The sequence below is a fragment of the Dromaius novaehollandiae genome, chromosome 23 (genome assembly GCF_036370855.1).
Source record: "Dromaius novaehollandiae isolate bDroNov1 chromosome 23, bDroNov1.hap1, whole genome shotgun sequence".
Classification (NCBI taxonomy): Eukaryota; Metazoa; Chordata; class Aves; order Casuariiformes; family Dromaiidae; genus Dromaius; species Dromaius novaehollandiae.
In genome coordinates, this window is record NC_088120.1 from 9810770 (window position 1) to 9828102 (window position 17333).

The following is a 17333-nucleotide window of genomic DNA, read 5'->3' on the forward strand; positions in this document are numbered from 1 at the left end:
CAGCTAACTCCCTGCGGACATCTCCTTTCAGCCTGATGCAGGATAAATGTTACTGTAAGCTACTAAGCACAGGGCTACGTTAAAATGCAGTCATTAGATTTGGGTTTCATAATTGTAGCTGTTTGCCAAATCATAGCTTAGGAGCCAGGGAGCACTTTGCTTCATTACTTATGATTATATGATTGTTTAAAAAAACAAAAAAAAACCCCAAAAAAACCAAAAAACAAAAAACCTCCAAAACTACTTGGGCTATTAGACTTTTTTTTTGGTCCTGGCCTTTGGAATGAATCTAAACCTGTTGCAAATGTCAGATGTTTGTAAAAACAGATTCGGTAAAACTGTGTTTGATGAAGCTATTGTAAATGCTTTTTCTGTCTGTGTTTTATCTGAAGGTGTGAGCTGTTAGCTCTTGGATAGATGCTTATTCTTAGCTGAGCTGTAGTTCTTTTCATAGGCTTAGTGCATCATAAACAAAGTTAACTCCTTATCTGAATCTCAGCTTTAGTCTCTATCTGTGTGACTTAAAATAGACCAAGGCAAGATAACATGCAGGAGAAAAACTGAAACGTTAGTGTTGTTATTCCATATTCGTATGTATGCCTTTCTTAGGTGGGTCTCGGCAAAAGCTATGAGCTTTGTGTTGAATCTCCAAAAGGATAAATACAAAGGGGAAAAAACAAACCTTTCTTGTGCCTCTTAGATTGTCTGCTGGGAGCCCACTGATCCCATGCACAACGTGCATTGACCTGCGTATTTTGTTCAGAGCTAAACTATTCTGATATTAGTCACGTTGGAGCTTCTAAGGTGTCTTTCATGCTAGATGTGAGGTAATCAGGAATTGCAAACATTATGAAAGACAAAATAAGCCCATTGTGGGATCTGGGCTCAGCTGCATCCTTTCAATAATTTATAATAAGTCTTGGGCTCAAATAACCTAATCACAAGGATTTGGGGAAGGAGGCAATGAATTTGTTTTTCCTCCCAACCACAGGTGATATTTAAGTGAAGAAAGAAAAATTAATCCTATTTTCTGATCTGCCTTATAAAAGATATGCAAATGGTGTCAGGGGCTGATCAAAATGCCAGCGATTACTGGATTGCTAAGAGTGAATACTAAAGCAGTCACTCCGGAAAGCAATGTTGCGTTGACTCAAAAGTGCCAGTTGTGAAGATGTCTTGCACTATAGATTGCAAAATGCTGTAGGCCTACTTTCTCTAAGGTCATCCATGAAAGTACGTTGGTCCATCAGGAGAACTTGGCTGAGACGTACAGGGTGTGCGCTTGGTCAGGCCAGCACATTTGGCAGGTGGGATGCCAAAGGCACTGGGCAGGGCGAGCTGAGCTCCTTCAGAGAAGCGCAGAGGAATGATGCTTGAAGGAGTGGGGGAAGCAACATCAGACCCAAAGGCACGTTGACTCAGCTCCATAGATGCCATGTTCTCAGCTAAGCCACAGGGATTACTCATCTGTGCTGTCTGCTGTGATGAGTAGGAGGTACTAGAACATAGTGTATGTCTCCATGGTATTTTGCAGGCAGAAGGCAGCAGTGTGAGCTGGCCGGATGTGAGGCAGCCACACATCAGAGGCAGCCGTTCGTGAGCCTCAACTGTGGGCTCTGGTGAAAGGGAGGAACTAGACTTCGAAGTGTTCTCATGGCAGCAAGACTTCCCATGCTGTGCTGCAGACCACGCGATACAGGGTTGCCTTGCAGCTGCTACCGAGAAGAGGCTGCGCGCAGCTGCAGCGCTGCGCACTGTTCCCATAGCTCAGCTCACGCCCAGTAACTTGTTAAACCACTGTACCTTGTTCATGTGTTAGAAACCGAAGAGAAAGGTAAAAAGCAAAGGAATATTCAGGCCTCAAACAGATGAGCAGGAGGCGTGCAAAGAAGGAACGCAGCAGTAATGTGTTGGTAGAGCATGAAATGGAGGAGCGCATGGCAAGTGTGTTTGCCTGCATGGAGTAAAGTGAACCGAGTTCCTTGCTCCTTGTCTCTCTACTTCCAAAAAACTCTTACCTGCCTTCAGCCCAAACACTGCCGCTTGTCGTGGAGAAACGGTCCGATTCCGAAGGCTGGTGTCAGTCTTCCCCTGCCATCCTGGCCTCTGGAAACCCTGCTGTGTGGGAGAGAACCTGTCATCTCGTGTTTGCGAGCGCTTTTCAATTTAATACATTTTAATCAGAAAATTAATCAGGAAACACCAGTTCAGCAAGATAATTGAACAATGAAGAGACACGATAATTACTGTTTAGTCTAATTAACTTTAAGTCTTTATTGGGAACAGAGACTTCCTGAGTGAAACTTATTAAGTGGTTCTCCCTGGAAAACAGAACCCCTGTCAGAAAGCCTTGGTTATTGATGCTCTTCTTTAGGAATGGGGTGAACGTCTTTAAATCACGATTAGGGAAGCCTGCAGGTGGGTCTGGGGCAAGCTCTAAGTTACCTTTCAGTCTCGTCTCCTAGGTCTTCAATTAATTTATGTCTCTTTAATTTGCTGCTTCCCTGCTAGGCAGTGTTTGATTGCTGTGCAGCCGATGGGCTGCCCAGCTGCTCGTCGCTGTCCGCAGCAGCGTGTGTCCGTGTTCTGCTCTGCCGCTGTCCCTCCGGCCTAGGTGTGCGGGAAAGGGACCACCGACCGAGGGTTTTCAGCAAAAGAGGCCGTGAGGCCCTTTGCTTTCCTGTGGTAAATATGTGTAAAAGCACCAAAACCTGCACGTGGGGATCGCGGGGCCCGGGGACGGCCGGGTCTGCAACAGAGAGGTGTCGGGGTATCGTCGTCATCAGAGGCCTGACGGGACGGGAACGTTACCACCCGCAGTCGCGTAGGGCCGGGAGGTTTAGCCTTGGGGAGCAGCCCTCGGGGGCGAAGCCTGCCTGCGCGTCTGCTCTGCGCTGCCTGGCCCCGGCCTCTGTCCTCGCGGGCTCTCGGAGGACTCGGACGAGCAGGCCGTGCTGGCTGAAGGGTGTCGGTGGGTGTGAGGAGCGGCGTGTGCCTGGCGGCCGTCGCGGTGAGAGAGCGGGTCTGCCCGGCCCCATCTCTCCTCCCGTTTTACTTTGCTTCCCTAGTAAGGGCATAGGATTAAATATTTATAATATCAGAGTAGAGGATTAAAAATAAATATTGAAATGAACTTGATGGGCTTTTGATCTGCTGAGAGTGCCCTTTGGCTGGCCACGGTCCAAGAAGCAGCTGACCCCCTTGTAGCTGGTGCATTATTCATGGCGGGTTCAGCGCTGCAGGGAGACGGGAGAGATCCAGCCCCGGCCCCTGGAGGAGCAGCAGGCAGGAACGTGATTTAATCATCTGTGGCTCACAGGGTTATCTCCTCGAGGCAGCCGGCTGTGAACCAGGGGAACTCGAGGCTTAGATCTTAGGCTTGGCGTGACTGAAACCAAGAGCAAGACATGCTTCTGTAGCCAAGGGATTTACGCCCATGCAGCTGGAGCAGAATCCGGCCTCCCTGGGGAGAAGAGTGGCCAACACAAGCTACGTCCTTTGGCCACTGTAGGTGATGGTGTTTTGTTTTCTACTAATACTGAAAACTGTTGGAACCACATAAATACTTCTACAGTAGAGCAGGTCTTTATTTTCTAAAATCCATTTTTTTGTGGTAAGTGTGCTGCAATCTCAAATTCAACAAATAAGCTCAGGAAAAATACTCTGGAAAAATGTTTAATTACTTCCATGTATTTTGCCAGCTCATACTTCAGACTGTACCCAAATGCTGTGAGAAGCAAAGTGCTGCTCCCGAGAGGTGACTACGTGTTCGGCTCTCGCTAGCCAGTGGGCTCGGGAAAGGCGGGAGCTGGAGGGCTGTGCTCTCGCGGCCGGCTCCTTGCCAGGCCACTGCTGTTACAGCCCTCGCTGTGTCGCAGACGCTACGGGATGTATGTGCCTTACCAAGGGGATTAGGCAGGTGAAGATGGGTCTTTTGAAGTAAGGCTACTTTGCCTTATTCAGACCTTAACATTTTTGTTAAAACTAGGGTACAGGATTGCTCCCCACAAATCCTGTTATCTCCTACAGTTAATTTGTGCAACTAATAGCCCGAGTGTTTTGAATTTCTCGTTGGTGTATGGCGTTGTAATTGTATTTCTAACTTATTTGGTCCAGTTTATAATTAATATAAGTACTCTCTCACTTATCGCTGTTGTACGTTGCTCCTGGAAGTTTTCTGGCCATGTCCTGCTTTTGAGGTTGCAAAGCAGTCTGCATTGTATTCAGCCCCAAAGCACAAGGAAGATGATTTCATTATTTGTCTCTTTTTTTCTGGGTCACCCCAGTGGCGGTGGTTGTCTCGTTCAGCCACATGCTGAAGCAGTGCATATTTTCACGGCTCAAGACATGGGTCTGTTGGGAGCAAGCGTTCTTGGAGAGCACAGCCGAACGGCCTGGTGTGCTTATTTATTTTCTTCTTTCTCTTCTCCTTCAGTTAATTATTGTGTAAACACTGTTCGTTACTGTAGGATCACTCCGCAGATGTGGCAGCAGAATTTGCCTTTCACCAGGGAGAGACAGCTAATGGTTTTTCTAGAGGGGCAACTCTTGAGAAACCTGATTTAAATTTTCCCTTCTATCTTCTCCTGTGGCGTCATTTAGAAAATAAAATTGCTAGGGCTTTAAAACACTTCCCTGGCTGAACAAGAGAGTAATTATTATTTAAGAGGGACAATTGGGCAAGGTTAAAAGCTGTGAAATAAAAGAAATAGGGGGGAAAAAAAGAGGAGTTAAAATTGCAAAGAGGGGGGAAAAGAAAGAGATGATACTTTTCCACAAGGAGATATTTAAAAACAAAATATTTGCAATTTTGAGTCAGAAGAAAAGCTAATCCTTCTTCCTTTCCTTTTCTTTTCTTCCACCCCTTTCAGGTGCATGGACAAGTAGAGTGCTGTTTTCTCATTCAGAAAGGGAGACAAAAAGTAGTGAATCTGCTAGTTCTGTTTTAGCCCTTTCTGGTGGTCAGGCAGATGACTTGACTCCCCATGTCTTGAAAATGCATACCATTAATACTAGTGAAGCCTGCTCTGTGGTTCTGCAAATCACATCTTAAAACTCTTATTTGCTGAGGTGCCCTAAAAGTGTAAGATCCCTGTGGCAAGGGCTGTCTTTTGTCTTGTGCCTGTACAGCAGCCGTCACAGTGGGTTCCTAGAGCATGATGGAAAGGGCAGGAGATTCCCTAGGTACAACATAAGGCAAATACTTAACAAGATCATAAAGCCTTAACAGGGGCTTCAGCCTGTTCTTCGGGGTATTTTTGACTCTGTGGACAGCCATCATTTGGCTGTGCTTAGAAAACCCCAAAGACAAAGATTAGCCCTACAGTGTTGGGTCGGCTCACCAAACCTCAACCGCACCTTCCTTCACTCCGTGCAGCAGAACCAGATCCACCTCGCTCTAACTCTTGCTAGAGAAAGCGATGCTCTCCCACCAAAGCAGACCTGGAGTTTTATATGCTGCTAGGAACCAATGCCAAGGGCTGCACCTCATCTGGTGCAGAGGCCTTGCTCTGGCTAAGAGCATGGAAACATTTCCTCTTTTTCCTTCCTGAACTCCCACAGTCTTTGTGTTTACACTGTGACGTATGAGATTTGTCTCACCTTACTGTTTTAGCCACAAATACTCTTACTGCTCAATAGGTAGCAAGTCACAGTCTGCTCAAAAGCTTGCACCATGCTGCTAAGTTTTATCCTGTACCCTGCAGAACAGCTTTTTCACAGCTACTTGTGCAGCCTATTTCTTTTGTCGTAAAACTCTTAGCGCTGTGCCTGCAGCACTCACCTACATGTCTAATTTCACTTCACAGTAATAGGCAGACTACGGCATCTTAAATGAATGCTGGCTGGTCATTAAAGCCATATTTACAGAGGCTTAACAGCTCTGTAATAGACATAGGACTTGCTCTGCAGAATTCTTACCGCATGAATATACCAGAATAAGCAGCTGGTAGTTAAATGCTTTGTAATGCATGGAAAGCTGTAATTTGCTGATTAACAATGGTTGATTGCAATTGTATTGCCATATCTATTTCCTAACATTATCATAAACCTGACCCATCTCCAAAAGGTCCATGTGAAATGAAAACACTGGTAGAGCTGCAGGAGAATGACCAATATCTGGAGGAGCTTTGTCACCAAATTTTGAATGGTCTTCAGTGGGGACGTGTCTTTGCAGTGTTGTAGGCCAACTCCGGGAGGAGTGGATGCTCAGATGGCGTAGGTCAGCGTGGGTCTCCTGGCAATTCAGCTTTGCACTAGCTGAAGATCTGCTTCTTTATTGCTGAAGGCCAAATTCATGGAAAGACAGCAAAAGCTAAGCTTCCTTTTCTATTCTCACTGTTTTTCCACTACTAACTTTTTGGAGCTCCCAAGCAAGTCACTTCACCCCATCTGTCTGTTCCTTCTCCTGGGTTTCACCTTTCTAGATTGCTGGCATTCTGGGACACTTTGCTCAATCTGTTGTGTGTGAGAATTTATTTTGTCTGAGGCTTCCATGTACCTCTGCAGTATAGATTGATATCCTAACACCACTGACATCTCCCTAATGGACAGGATTCAGCAGGATGTAGGTATGCCTTTTGCATGAATGTCCCTCTCACCCAAAGGTGTATCCAGAGTCTTTTAGGCTTAAATAATGTTGTGTTTCTGCTTGGGGAAGGGAAAAAAAAAAAGTCAAACATAAATTAAGCCTTCAAATGCATGTGCAGTTCTCTGTGACACAAACTTTGCTCTTGGGGTTTATGATGCTAATAAAATACTATTCACTGCTAACAGCTCTTTCCTTCCTAGCATTGCAAACTGAGACAAATAAGTGCATGTATTGAAGGAGTTCACATTTTATGTCTCTTAGCATCGGTATGACCCTGCTTTATTGACTTTTTTAGGTGGAAACTGGCTAGTCATTCCTGGACTGTATTAACTATTATTATTTATTGGGACTGGGATCCAAAGCCTCCTTGTTCTGGGTGCTTGTACATACAAATCAAAACTGTCTGTATCCCAGAGAGTCTCTAAATATGAGGAGAGACAAGAACTAAGTAGGACAGAGAGGCCCAGAAGCAGTGAGCCAGTTTGTGTGATCTGTAATGTGGAACAGCACGCACAGCCATCATGAGCATTACCTCAGACTGCTGGTACGCTAAGGCGAGGTTTGCAGCAAGGGCCCACGTGCAGTGGAGGAGCACAGAGATCCCTGCAGGACGGTCTTACTGACAGGCGTTAACGAGGGAACTGCAGCAAGAGTTTTGAGTTCCAGTGTGCTGCAAACTGTAGCTATGATAAAGCAATGGTAGTGGGGAGGGGGACTGGGGCTCTAAGGGAGTGTCAAACAGGTAAGTTATTAAAAGCCATGGCAAACACTGTTTCTTCCTCCTTTTCCTTCCTGCCTTTTTCTTCCCTGCATCCCTGGCAACCTCTTCTCAGTGCAGGATACAGGAGAGGATAACATGCAGAGGGTCCCAGGGGAACTGGTGGCCGCCTCCTCTCTGCGTCATGTCCTCCATGGTGCCCACCAAGACTCAGATGGAAATGGCATCTACCTGGCACTCTCCACATCTCTGCCAGAGATGCCTGTGCTGATCGCCTATGGGCAATTATTTTTCGGGGAGGTAAGTTACTCAGTTCTAACCTTAGACCAGTGCAAATCAATGTGACTCCATCAAAGGGCTTTTATCCCTGCCAAGGACCTGGACTCTGTTGCGTGCTCTTAGATTTAAACTGTCAGGGCCTTAGAAAGACAGTTACTTTAAGTGATCAGCAGTAACCACTTTTTGTCATCTTTAAAATAAGTCATATTAGGAACTGCCTGAGCAGGGCAGCATAAGTAATTAGAGTCAGGATCCTGGACACATGCCCTAGCTGGCTCTGGCACCTCCTATGAAATATAGAGCTACTATATCTGATGAGACATTTATACTTCTGTTGCAAAATCTGGAGTGGTCTCGTTGGGAGACCACTAACGGTGACTTAACTGTGGTTCTTTGGTACCTTGCAGAGGGCATCTAGGCTCACAATGAGAAGATGCAAGATCAACGTGAAATCCCAGAAACCTTGTCCAGGAGAGAGAATAGTGACTCAAAACCCCGGGTCTTAGAAGATATGGGTTTAAAGGTTAGTGATATTAGTCTAGACTTTACATTGGAAGCTGTGATTACTACAGTCCAACTTCTTAGGCAACTTAAGAAACTAGGATGTATGATTAAGAAGCACTGCCACTGTGCTACAATTTTCCATTTCTCTGTTCTTAGCAAAAACAAAAAAAACACAAAAACCCAAAACACCCAAAACATTTTGTTGAACTCCCTAATTTTTTTAAATGCTGTTTAGAAGACGCTTTTAGGGGGAAAGCCTGGCCAAGGTGCTCCCCTACCTCTCCTTGGAATTGTATAGGTCTTACTCAACTAGTTAACTAATGCCAAAATTTTGGGATCCTCATCCAAAAGACATTAAATTAAATGCATACCAGTTGTGGGGCATGCCGCAGTTTCTCCACTTGCCAGTGGCAGGGAGACACAGCATAGTTTGCACATACGTCATCTGATAATGGACGAATGTAGGTTTAAAACAAAGATGATTGGATAAACTTCTACTACTGACTTAGCTTGGAAGTGGTGTCTGCCCTTGCCACATGGCGAAGGTAATAAATTACTCTGCATGTGTGATCTAGAGCCATCAGATTTCCTCCCTGTCTATCTTAACCTTGGGACAAATTAAATCAAATTCTACTGTGAAGCCTAAAGACATAAAATTTGTTAGCTGTAACAGTATATTCTGCCAAGCAGTCAGAACTCCCTAGTATTAATTACTTTATTCAGTAAGTTAAACAAATGATGTGATATCTGGATTCAGGGGGAAGCCACCCAGGAGTTATGTGAAGGATGCAAAGATATTCCTGTCAGTGAGCATCCAAACTCAAATTGCTAATTTGATGTGGAAAGCAATAATCTGTTCTAAAGCTGCCTCCATTCCCAGGCGATATCATGTCAAGTGTGAGCATCATTAAATGGGACTGCCTGAACAGTGCATCAAAATAATCACTGTTTATGTGCTGAACGGGGTGACTACTGGCAGGTCCTTCTTTCCATTAGCTCCCCTCTTCTTGAGCTAGAAGTACTAGCTGAAGGTGGTGCCCCCTCATCACAGCCTAGACACTGTTTATCTTTGCTCCCCAGTTGCAAATAAGTTTCCTACAGCTTTACGAACAGAGGGAAATATACGAACATTTCCTCATCTGCTCCAGATAAAGCCAGGTCAATCCGAAGCACCCTAATGAGGTTAAGGTAACCCTTGCTGATGTTGGCAGAGTGCACTGGAGTGCACTTTATCTGATTCTTTTTACAGGCAAAGCTGTGAAGAAAGTTTTCTCCTAGCTGGAGACAGCAGCATCTGAAATCGCCACAACTATTTGTGAGAGCAGTATCTCCCTGTGGCAGAGTCTCTGGCATCAGCAGAAGTGAGCAAGATGAAACTCAGAAAACATCAGAGACTCATAGAATTTTAAACTAGAAAGAACTATTGGATCATATGTTCTAATGTAACTGAGGGAATTTCATTCACTTACCTCTCTCTTGGGCCCAGTAACTTGCACTTGACTAAAGCGTATCTTTCAAAGAGACCCAAGTCTAGGTTGGAAAACATCAAAAGCTGGAGAATCTACCACTCCCAGTTTGTTCCAATGATTGATTACCCTCAGTTAAAAAAAAACGTAAGTCGTCTTTTGAATTCAAATTTGCCTGGCTTCAATTTCCACCAAGAAATTCTCTCTATGCCCTTTTCTGCCTTTGGTACCTGATGTTTTCTCCCTGTGAAAGTGCTTTTACACTGTAATCCAATTATCTTTTGAATTTCTTCCTGGTAAGTTAGAGAGATTGATCTTTTCACATTCCTCATTCTGAGGCATTCGGTTTTTAGCCCCTCAGTCATTCATATGCCTTTTCAGTCCCCCACCTCTAGATTTATGTCTTGTAACAATACGTGGATGTTGAAAATGGGTGCGTTATTGCTGTATTGGGCTCAAGAATAGCCCATAGCCCTGGGTTTCTTCAGACCAGCAGAAGATGGTTCTAATTTTCCACACTGGCAAAGGCAGGTCAGGAACAATCTTGGGACATCACACCCATGCAAAATTAGTCAGAGAACCCAACCGCCTGCTTTTAGCCAGTGGGGAAGAAACCTGTAAGAAGCAGTTGTAATGTTTGAAAACAAATTTGATTTGCAAAAACACCTTGCTAACACAAAGCTGTAATTAATGAATCTGGTGGAAACCAGCCAGAGAGCATCTTCTAAGTCTTGATTTGAAATACTTTTTCCCTGTTCCTATATCTCAGTTCAACTTCAATGTCTCTCTTTTTTTTTTTCTCTCCCCTATTTTTTTTTTCTCTCTGGTGGAAGATGGAGAGCAGCTACTGTGAAATAGGTGCTAAATAGGCATCTGATTTATTATCTTCACTATTTTGCTGAAGCAGTCATGTTTGGTATTATCCTCCAGGCAGTCAGGGCCTGTTTGTATTCATTCCAGAGATGAAATCAGTCCTGCACCAGGAGCTGTGTGGGAATGTGTTCCCATTCCCAGGGTGCTATTCAGTCTGGTTGCTGGGATAACCATTCTGCCCAGCTTATTAAATCCGAAGTAAAGATTTCAAAGATCTTCTCACTAAGACAATTTTTTTTGAAGGCCATATTAGTAAGTCTAAAAATCATGGCTATTTTTGGAAAAGATCAAGCATTAAAATGCAAAAAGGGTAAGAGAGGAGGCGTGGGCAGAGCAGTTAGTCTGGCAGTACAATACTCAGTTCATCAGCTTGCTCTGCCCTGAATAACTTTGCACACTCACCCTGGTATTAAACTTAATTTATACCATAAAAAGGGGGGAGAGAGATAGAAAAATGCAAAAGCTCAATCCTGCCATATGCTGAGTGCTTTCTTGTGAAGCACTGAATTGGCAAAAGTCAAAGCAGCTCAGCACCTCTCAAAACAGTCCTCCCCCTCTTGCTTTATCGTCAATCTAGTCTGCAGAGCTGGCCATAAAACAACACAGGAGACTTCCAATAAAATAAAAATCATGTCCAAGTGGTAAGATACCGACACTTTACGGTACAGAATCATTCCAAGGGGTGAATCACTAATTTGTCATAAATCCTATTGGGAGAGGAAAAAAAGTAAGGTAGAGGAATACAGAGCTCCTGCATCCAGAAGAATGAAGATGAGAAACAGTGGAGGGAACAGTGTTAGCCTAAGAGAAACACCCATGAAACACCATTACTGCCTCAGCTCTGCTCTCAGTGGTTGCTGTCCCATAAATATAGAATGCAATGGCTTGTGTTAGCATTGGTCTGGAAAAGAATAGGCTTTCAAAGGAACATTTAAACCTTAAAATCTCACTCAAAATTGCTGCCCTGCATTCTGGCCTGGTACATCCCAACCTTATTTATGATATGAGGCAGCAGGCAGCATCTCAGAGGTTCTGAAGCAGAAAGGAGGTCATTAAGGAATCTAGGCCCAGAGTCATCCCAGCAGACTGTAGGTATGTAATGTTGCAGCATACCTCAGGCAATGCTGAAGTGAGAGGTGCTGTCACTGCAGGGTCCTTCTGTAGCCAGTGTGGTAAGAGGAGGTTGCCCAAAGGGTTATTCACGTCACACGTGGTCTTGGGGGACTATTGCGAATGGTAGATGGCTGTCCAGCTCTCCTAGGAATGGTACAGCATAGACAGAAAGCTCTTCTGGGCAGAAGCTGCCTCCTAGTCTAAATATGATTCAGAACCTGTATAACGTGGCCCTGACTTTTGCTGTGACTTCAAGGTGCCACTCAAATCCTAGTCAATAGTAATAATTCACAGTAGCAAATGCAGAAGCAGAGATCGGAGCCCTGTGGTTATGTGACTCAGCTTAGTGGGTGCCTTACTCACACATGCAGTGCGGTATTGGTACTGCTGTTTGCACAAGGACTGCAAAACTGTAGCTCTTGTGACCTACGGAAGCTCCCTGTTCATTTCAAAAACTGTTGCCTCAACCTCTTGCAGAGCAGGACTGTCTGGAAAGGGCTGAAGTGTCAATGAATGCAGTCATGACAGAGGTGGAAGCTGAATCAGGAGAACAGTTTCCCTTTTAAACCAGAAACTTAGCAGCAGGTTGAGTTTTGCAAAGTCCTGCAGTCCTTCAAAAGGCACCACATGCCTATAAATAAGTACCCTATCTCTCCAGTACACCGTAAAATCCTTCAGTAACGATAATCATGACAACAATAAACCTGTTATTTCCATTCTCTGTGATTTATAGACCTGGTGGAAAAGGTGGGGCTGCTGTTTTATTGGGATGATCAAATGTTTGCAGAGGGAAAATACAATCTGCATTCCTCCAAGGCTGCTTTTATACATTGAATCGTGAATACCATCCCTTTCCTATTAACAATTTAACACTGTACGACAGAGAAACAATTTTTCAATGTGAATTTTTTAAGTTGTGTGAGGGCGAAGTCCTGGCTCTGTGGGAGTGAATACGGGAGTCCATGCAGCTGTGGGAAGCTAGTGCTGGAGCCTTTCCCAAACAGGGAATCCCTGGGCTTTGTCTTTCTCAGACAAATTTGAAAGTTTTAGTTTTCATTCCTAATTGGAATGAAGCTACATTGCAGAATACCAGAACCCTCCACAGAGCAGCATTTTCCTTGCCTGGACACCTCTGATAGAGATAAATCACCTGTCCTGCTCTCCTGAGATGTTGACCACACGTGTATGACAGTGCTGAACAGAGGGAGTACAGCAGACACTGCGTGTACAGGACAATCGAGGAAAGAGGTCTTTGTCCAGAGAGAAAAGAGGAGGAAGGAAAACAAGTGCTGTGCGTCTCAGATTTGCTGGATCAGCCAGGCACACAAAGAGAGTAGATAAATGATGGATGAGGCTGGCATGGATTTTAGCCTTGCATTATCTGGTCATTTCTCTATGCTAAATATTTTCATTGTTTTCTGCCGAGTTAAGGTCTGCACAGGTACTCTCAAGATAGTGTATTTAGTAGTTGCAAGTGTGTAAACAAATGCAATTAATAATAATTGGAATAACCAGCATGTTGTTACTGGCCTAAATGTTGCTCACTAATTAGAACCACAGTTCAAAAATGGTTCACAGGCTAAAAGTGCTTTATCCTAGGAAAAACAGACTGGCCTCAATCTGTGTATTCAAAGCATGACATACAAGTGTCATGTTTTAATACGGCCATATCCAAGAGAGGATTTTATTTTAACATCGTTGTGTGTCTTTACATTTTCTGGGAATAGAGCTGGATGGCAGGAAAATGTTTCAGTGGGCACAGCAAGGCGTTAACTGTGCTCTGTTAGCTCTGGGAAAGGGCTGAGCTGAAAAATGGGGTGAGGAAGGTGGTCAGAGTCCTGGGTCTTCAAGTCAGCTCTGGGAGGGGAGAGAGGGGTTGAGCTGGGAACCTGCTGTCCCCTCTGTGCCACTTATAAATACATATATATATTATAAATATATATCTATAAAAGCAGGCCCAGAGTGGTTGTGGCTGTGAATCCCTCTGTTGCAGAAATGCTACTGTGACACCTCAGTGCTGCTGGGGTGAGCTTTGCAGTCCACCTCTTAGGACACTTAAGCAAGTGGCTAGTTTAAGAATAGTGAATTTTGTGATTGATAGCGCCTAAGGCTTGTGTTTCATGTTAAGCACTGCTCAAGTGCTTTGCTGGACCAGAGCCAGAGAGCTGATTTTCACAACTCCTTGTCCATATGCAGCGTCCTTACCCGTGCTCGCTCGGCCCTGTACGGCCCGGTCAGTTAATCACCTAAGAAAGTGCTGCTTGAGCAAGTAGCATGTTGCAGGAGTGGCACCAGAAGTCACAGCTTCTGTGTATAGAGCTCATCTTTTCAATGTCCTCTGTTGCATTAGGTCAGAAATAGATGTCGTGGGTCGGATCCTGAGCTGGCGTAAACGAAGAGAGTTCCACAGTCGGAAATGGAATCGATGGGATAGTGCCAGCTGCGGATGGCTCCCTTCCTAGGAGACAAACCATTCAGCAGGTCCCTCAGCATCCTCTGCAGCTCAGCAGAGCGGATCTCCCTAAGGTAATGCCACCTACAGCCATCCTCCATCCAGCGTACCTGTGCAGCACTTGTCTGTTCCCCCAGAAAAAACGTCAGCCCCTTTCCTTGAAGAGAGACTGGCTAAGGTGAGAGCAGCCTACACTCGTGCACAAATCACTGCTAGGCAGAGCACTCTGGGTAGCATGACTCAAATTGCCAGGGAGGCAGAGAGGTTGAGTATGTAGGGAAATCAAAAGATAGCGCTTAAAGGCCTTGGCAGTTGGTTGCCCAAAGCGACTGCAAACATGTGTCTCAGCCTGGTAGGTCATCAGCACAACTTAAATGTCATCTGATCCTGACAAGTGAGAGAGAGAGAAAAAGAAGAGTGTCCTTGCTGGAAAATAATGAGAGGGCTGCAAGGAGGAAGTGAGCAGAGGAGATCAGTCCCAGACGGATTGTGTCTTCCTTCTATCTCCACTTTTTGCCTAGTGATATTAATTTGGGGGTTACAAAAAGTGAAAATCTTGCAACAGTGCTGAAGTTCTTTGATGCCAGGCACTATATACATGCATGGGAGCAGAAAGTATCAGCCCCCAAATAGCTGCTGTGTAATCAAGCAAAGGCTTGCCACAAGCCGCTAAGCGCTGATCCAGAAAGGTTCGTAGGAGATAAAAGTTCAGTTCCCAACTTTGACACGCTCTGTGTGATCTCTGAGCAGTTCTCTTAATCCCTTTGCACCGTAGTTCCCTAGTCTGAAAGCATGTCAGAGGCGTTTTAGGGACATCTGAATCTGCATTAGGGGGACAGGGATGTTTATGACGCATGAAAACAGTCATATCAGAGGAGTGGGCGATTTGCGTGTGGAGTGGTACCTAGCAAAAAGTAAGCCACTGAGATACCTGAGACTCATCCACGCTTGTGTGCAGCGTTTAGCTTAGCAAGACACTGTCCTTCTGTTGGCGCTACCCCCCAGCACAGAGCGGCTCGTTAGACAGCGTCCCTGTATCATCTCGCTCTGTCCAGGTTTACTCACGCCTATTTGATTGAGCTTGCTGGCAGGTGCTGGGCTAGCTCGGTTCCCTTTTGCCTCACAACCACACACTTCTTTTCACTTTCAGTGTATTTCACAAGTCATGTTAGGCTGAGGCTGAAGTGCAGGCTTAAAGGGACCTGTGCACAGCCACAAAGCGCGGACAGCAGGGTCGAGTCATGGGGCTCGCTGTTCCTTCCAGCCCAGGGCTTTGTTAAATCCACTTCACATCTCTGCACACAGCTGAATAATGGGTATCGCTGCTGCAGAAATATGTACTGCTCTCACTGCATTAAGCATTGGCTTCAAGTGAATTTCTCTCACAGGCAGAACTAATAAAAGGACTAAAAAGTGCTGAATTCCCCTTGACAAATGGCTCAAAGGAGAGCATCTTTTAAATGCTTTTAGCATTTGCAGTGATTGATCAGGGTGGGCTTAGAAGCAACTGACCTGTTGAGTTTTTTTCAGAGGAGAGATGATGGACGGATGATAGTGCTCCTTTCTTCTTGATCACTATAATTTTTGCTGTTCTGCAGATAATGAATCTAGTGTCCAGAAATCACCACCTGTGTTTTGGAACTAGCCCAGGAATACAGTTTAAATCTAGGCATACTAACTACACATCTGTCTGTCAGTTCCCTATTAATACAGTAGCGTGCTGGGAATCAGCTGACACGTGCTGTGCTCGTTGCTGTGCAGACATGTAGAGAGAGACAGCCTTGCCCCACAGTACACTATAGGTCCAGAATGAAGGTCACACCGTAGCTCGGAGCAGAGCCTGGCACCAGTCACTGCGGCCTGTTCCAGCAAGGGTCTGTCTGCAGCCAGACGCTCTCCATTTAAACTGTGTCAGCCGCTCCTGCAAAAGCTCTGAAAGTCTGTGCTCCAAGATGAATTAGTTTGAGCTTAGCTGGAAGCAGGTAGAAGAGGGAACGCTGGAGTGGGGAGCCGTTACTGCTTGGCACGCTCAGCACCAATCTCTAGGTCACAGAAACTTATGGGTAAATCTAGTAGCAGCTGTTCAACAGCGGCTCCTGCCAGAGCATTGGATGTATTGAACCGTAAAGCAGAGGAAGGGCCTAAGAAAGTCATGATTTCTTCTTTTCAGTAAAAAACAGGGAAATAATACTCCTCACACAAGTACTGATTGCTTTGAAATCCTGGAAAATTGTCAGATTTCCAGGTGATCTGTGCTACTATCTCTCAGCTGGACAGGATGAGGCCAGGGTGCAGACCTGAGATGTCTGCCCATCCCTTAGATTTTTCTCATCAAATACATTTTCAAGCCACAATCACTGTTGTTTCTCTTTAAATAAATTAATTAACTAAAAAGGAAACAAACTGTGGCCACATCGGGAAACCTGTCCTTTTCTTTCAGAGGCTTTCAGATGCTTTATCTTCCTGGGAATCACAATAAACCAGGCATGTGTGAACCAAGCCCAGACTGTCAGGTGGAAGAATCGATGGCTTTTCCTTTGGCTGCTTGTGCAGGTGAGCGATCTCTTGTTTAATTGATGTTCTATTTAACATTGAAGCATTGTCTTTCTTTTTTTCTTTCCTCCAATTCTTGTTTCTCTGGCCAGGCACAAGATTTGGTTCAATGATCGGTCTCTAGAGATTAGCAAACAAGCTGAGAACACATGCTCTGGGACATGTTTGAAATCAGCCATCTCTTCCTTTCCCCTATCTTTTCTTCCTCTGCAGCATCTTTCCCTGAATGCATTAGGAAACTTAGTGGAGACTTTCTGGAGATAGAGTTTCCCAGAGAGTCAGCAGAGGAGATGCCTGATTTATTGTTGTGTTCAGTAGATGTGTGTAACATGAAAATGCTCTTATACCCCTTGTTCATTTTATGAATGACTCCAGTCAGTATCACTTGCAAAACCTTATCCAGCAGAGCGAAGGGGGTCCAGGATGTCCAGAGCAATGGATGTCTAGGGAAAAGCAGAGCAGAATTCTGTCTGTGAGCTGGATGCCTGGGGAAATTTGTGTAAACTCCTCAAACTGTGTTGGTGCAAAAAGAGAGCAAAGCAGGCAGCAGAGCATTCTGCCTGGCAAAAAGCTGCTTTTGCAGCTTCTCTTGTTGTCCCTAAACTCTCTAAAGCCTGGAGACGTGGAATCAGGGTAGCAGTGGGACGTTCTCCATTTCTAGCTGTTCTGTAACTGGGTGTAATCCAGATGTAACTGGATTTCATTCAGCCTTCTGCAGGCTTTGAGCAGGTGAAGTACAATGTGCCTCCTTACAAGGCTTGCAAGAAACTGGCCCTGAGATTTGGA

At 45.0% G+C, this 17333-nt stretch overlaps 1 long non-coding RNA gene across 6 annotated transcripts in view; it reads left to right on the forward strand.

Annotated features, from left to right (window-relative positions):
- The window catches only part of LOC112985750 (uncharacterized), a 150135-nt gene that overhangs the window by 97496 nt on the left and 35306 nt on the right, over positions 1–17333 (forward strand). For 4 of the 6 annotated variants that reach the window (XR_010392700.1, XR_003259823.2, XR_010392701.1 and 1 more), the window contains exons 2-3: positions 13893–14068; positions 16435–16547. This is a non-coding gene — a long non-coding RNA (uncharacterized LOC112985750). Of the gene's footprint in view, positions 1–7367; positions 7608–7993; positions 8110–13892; positions 14069–16434; positions 16548–17333 lie in introns of those variants that run through there. The other 2 variants (XR_010392703.1, XR_010392702.1) reach the window with 2 other exon arrangements.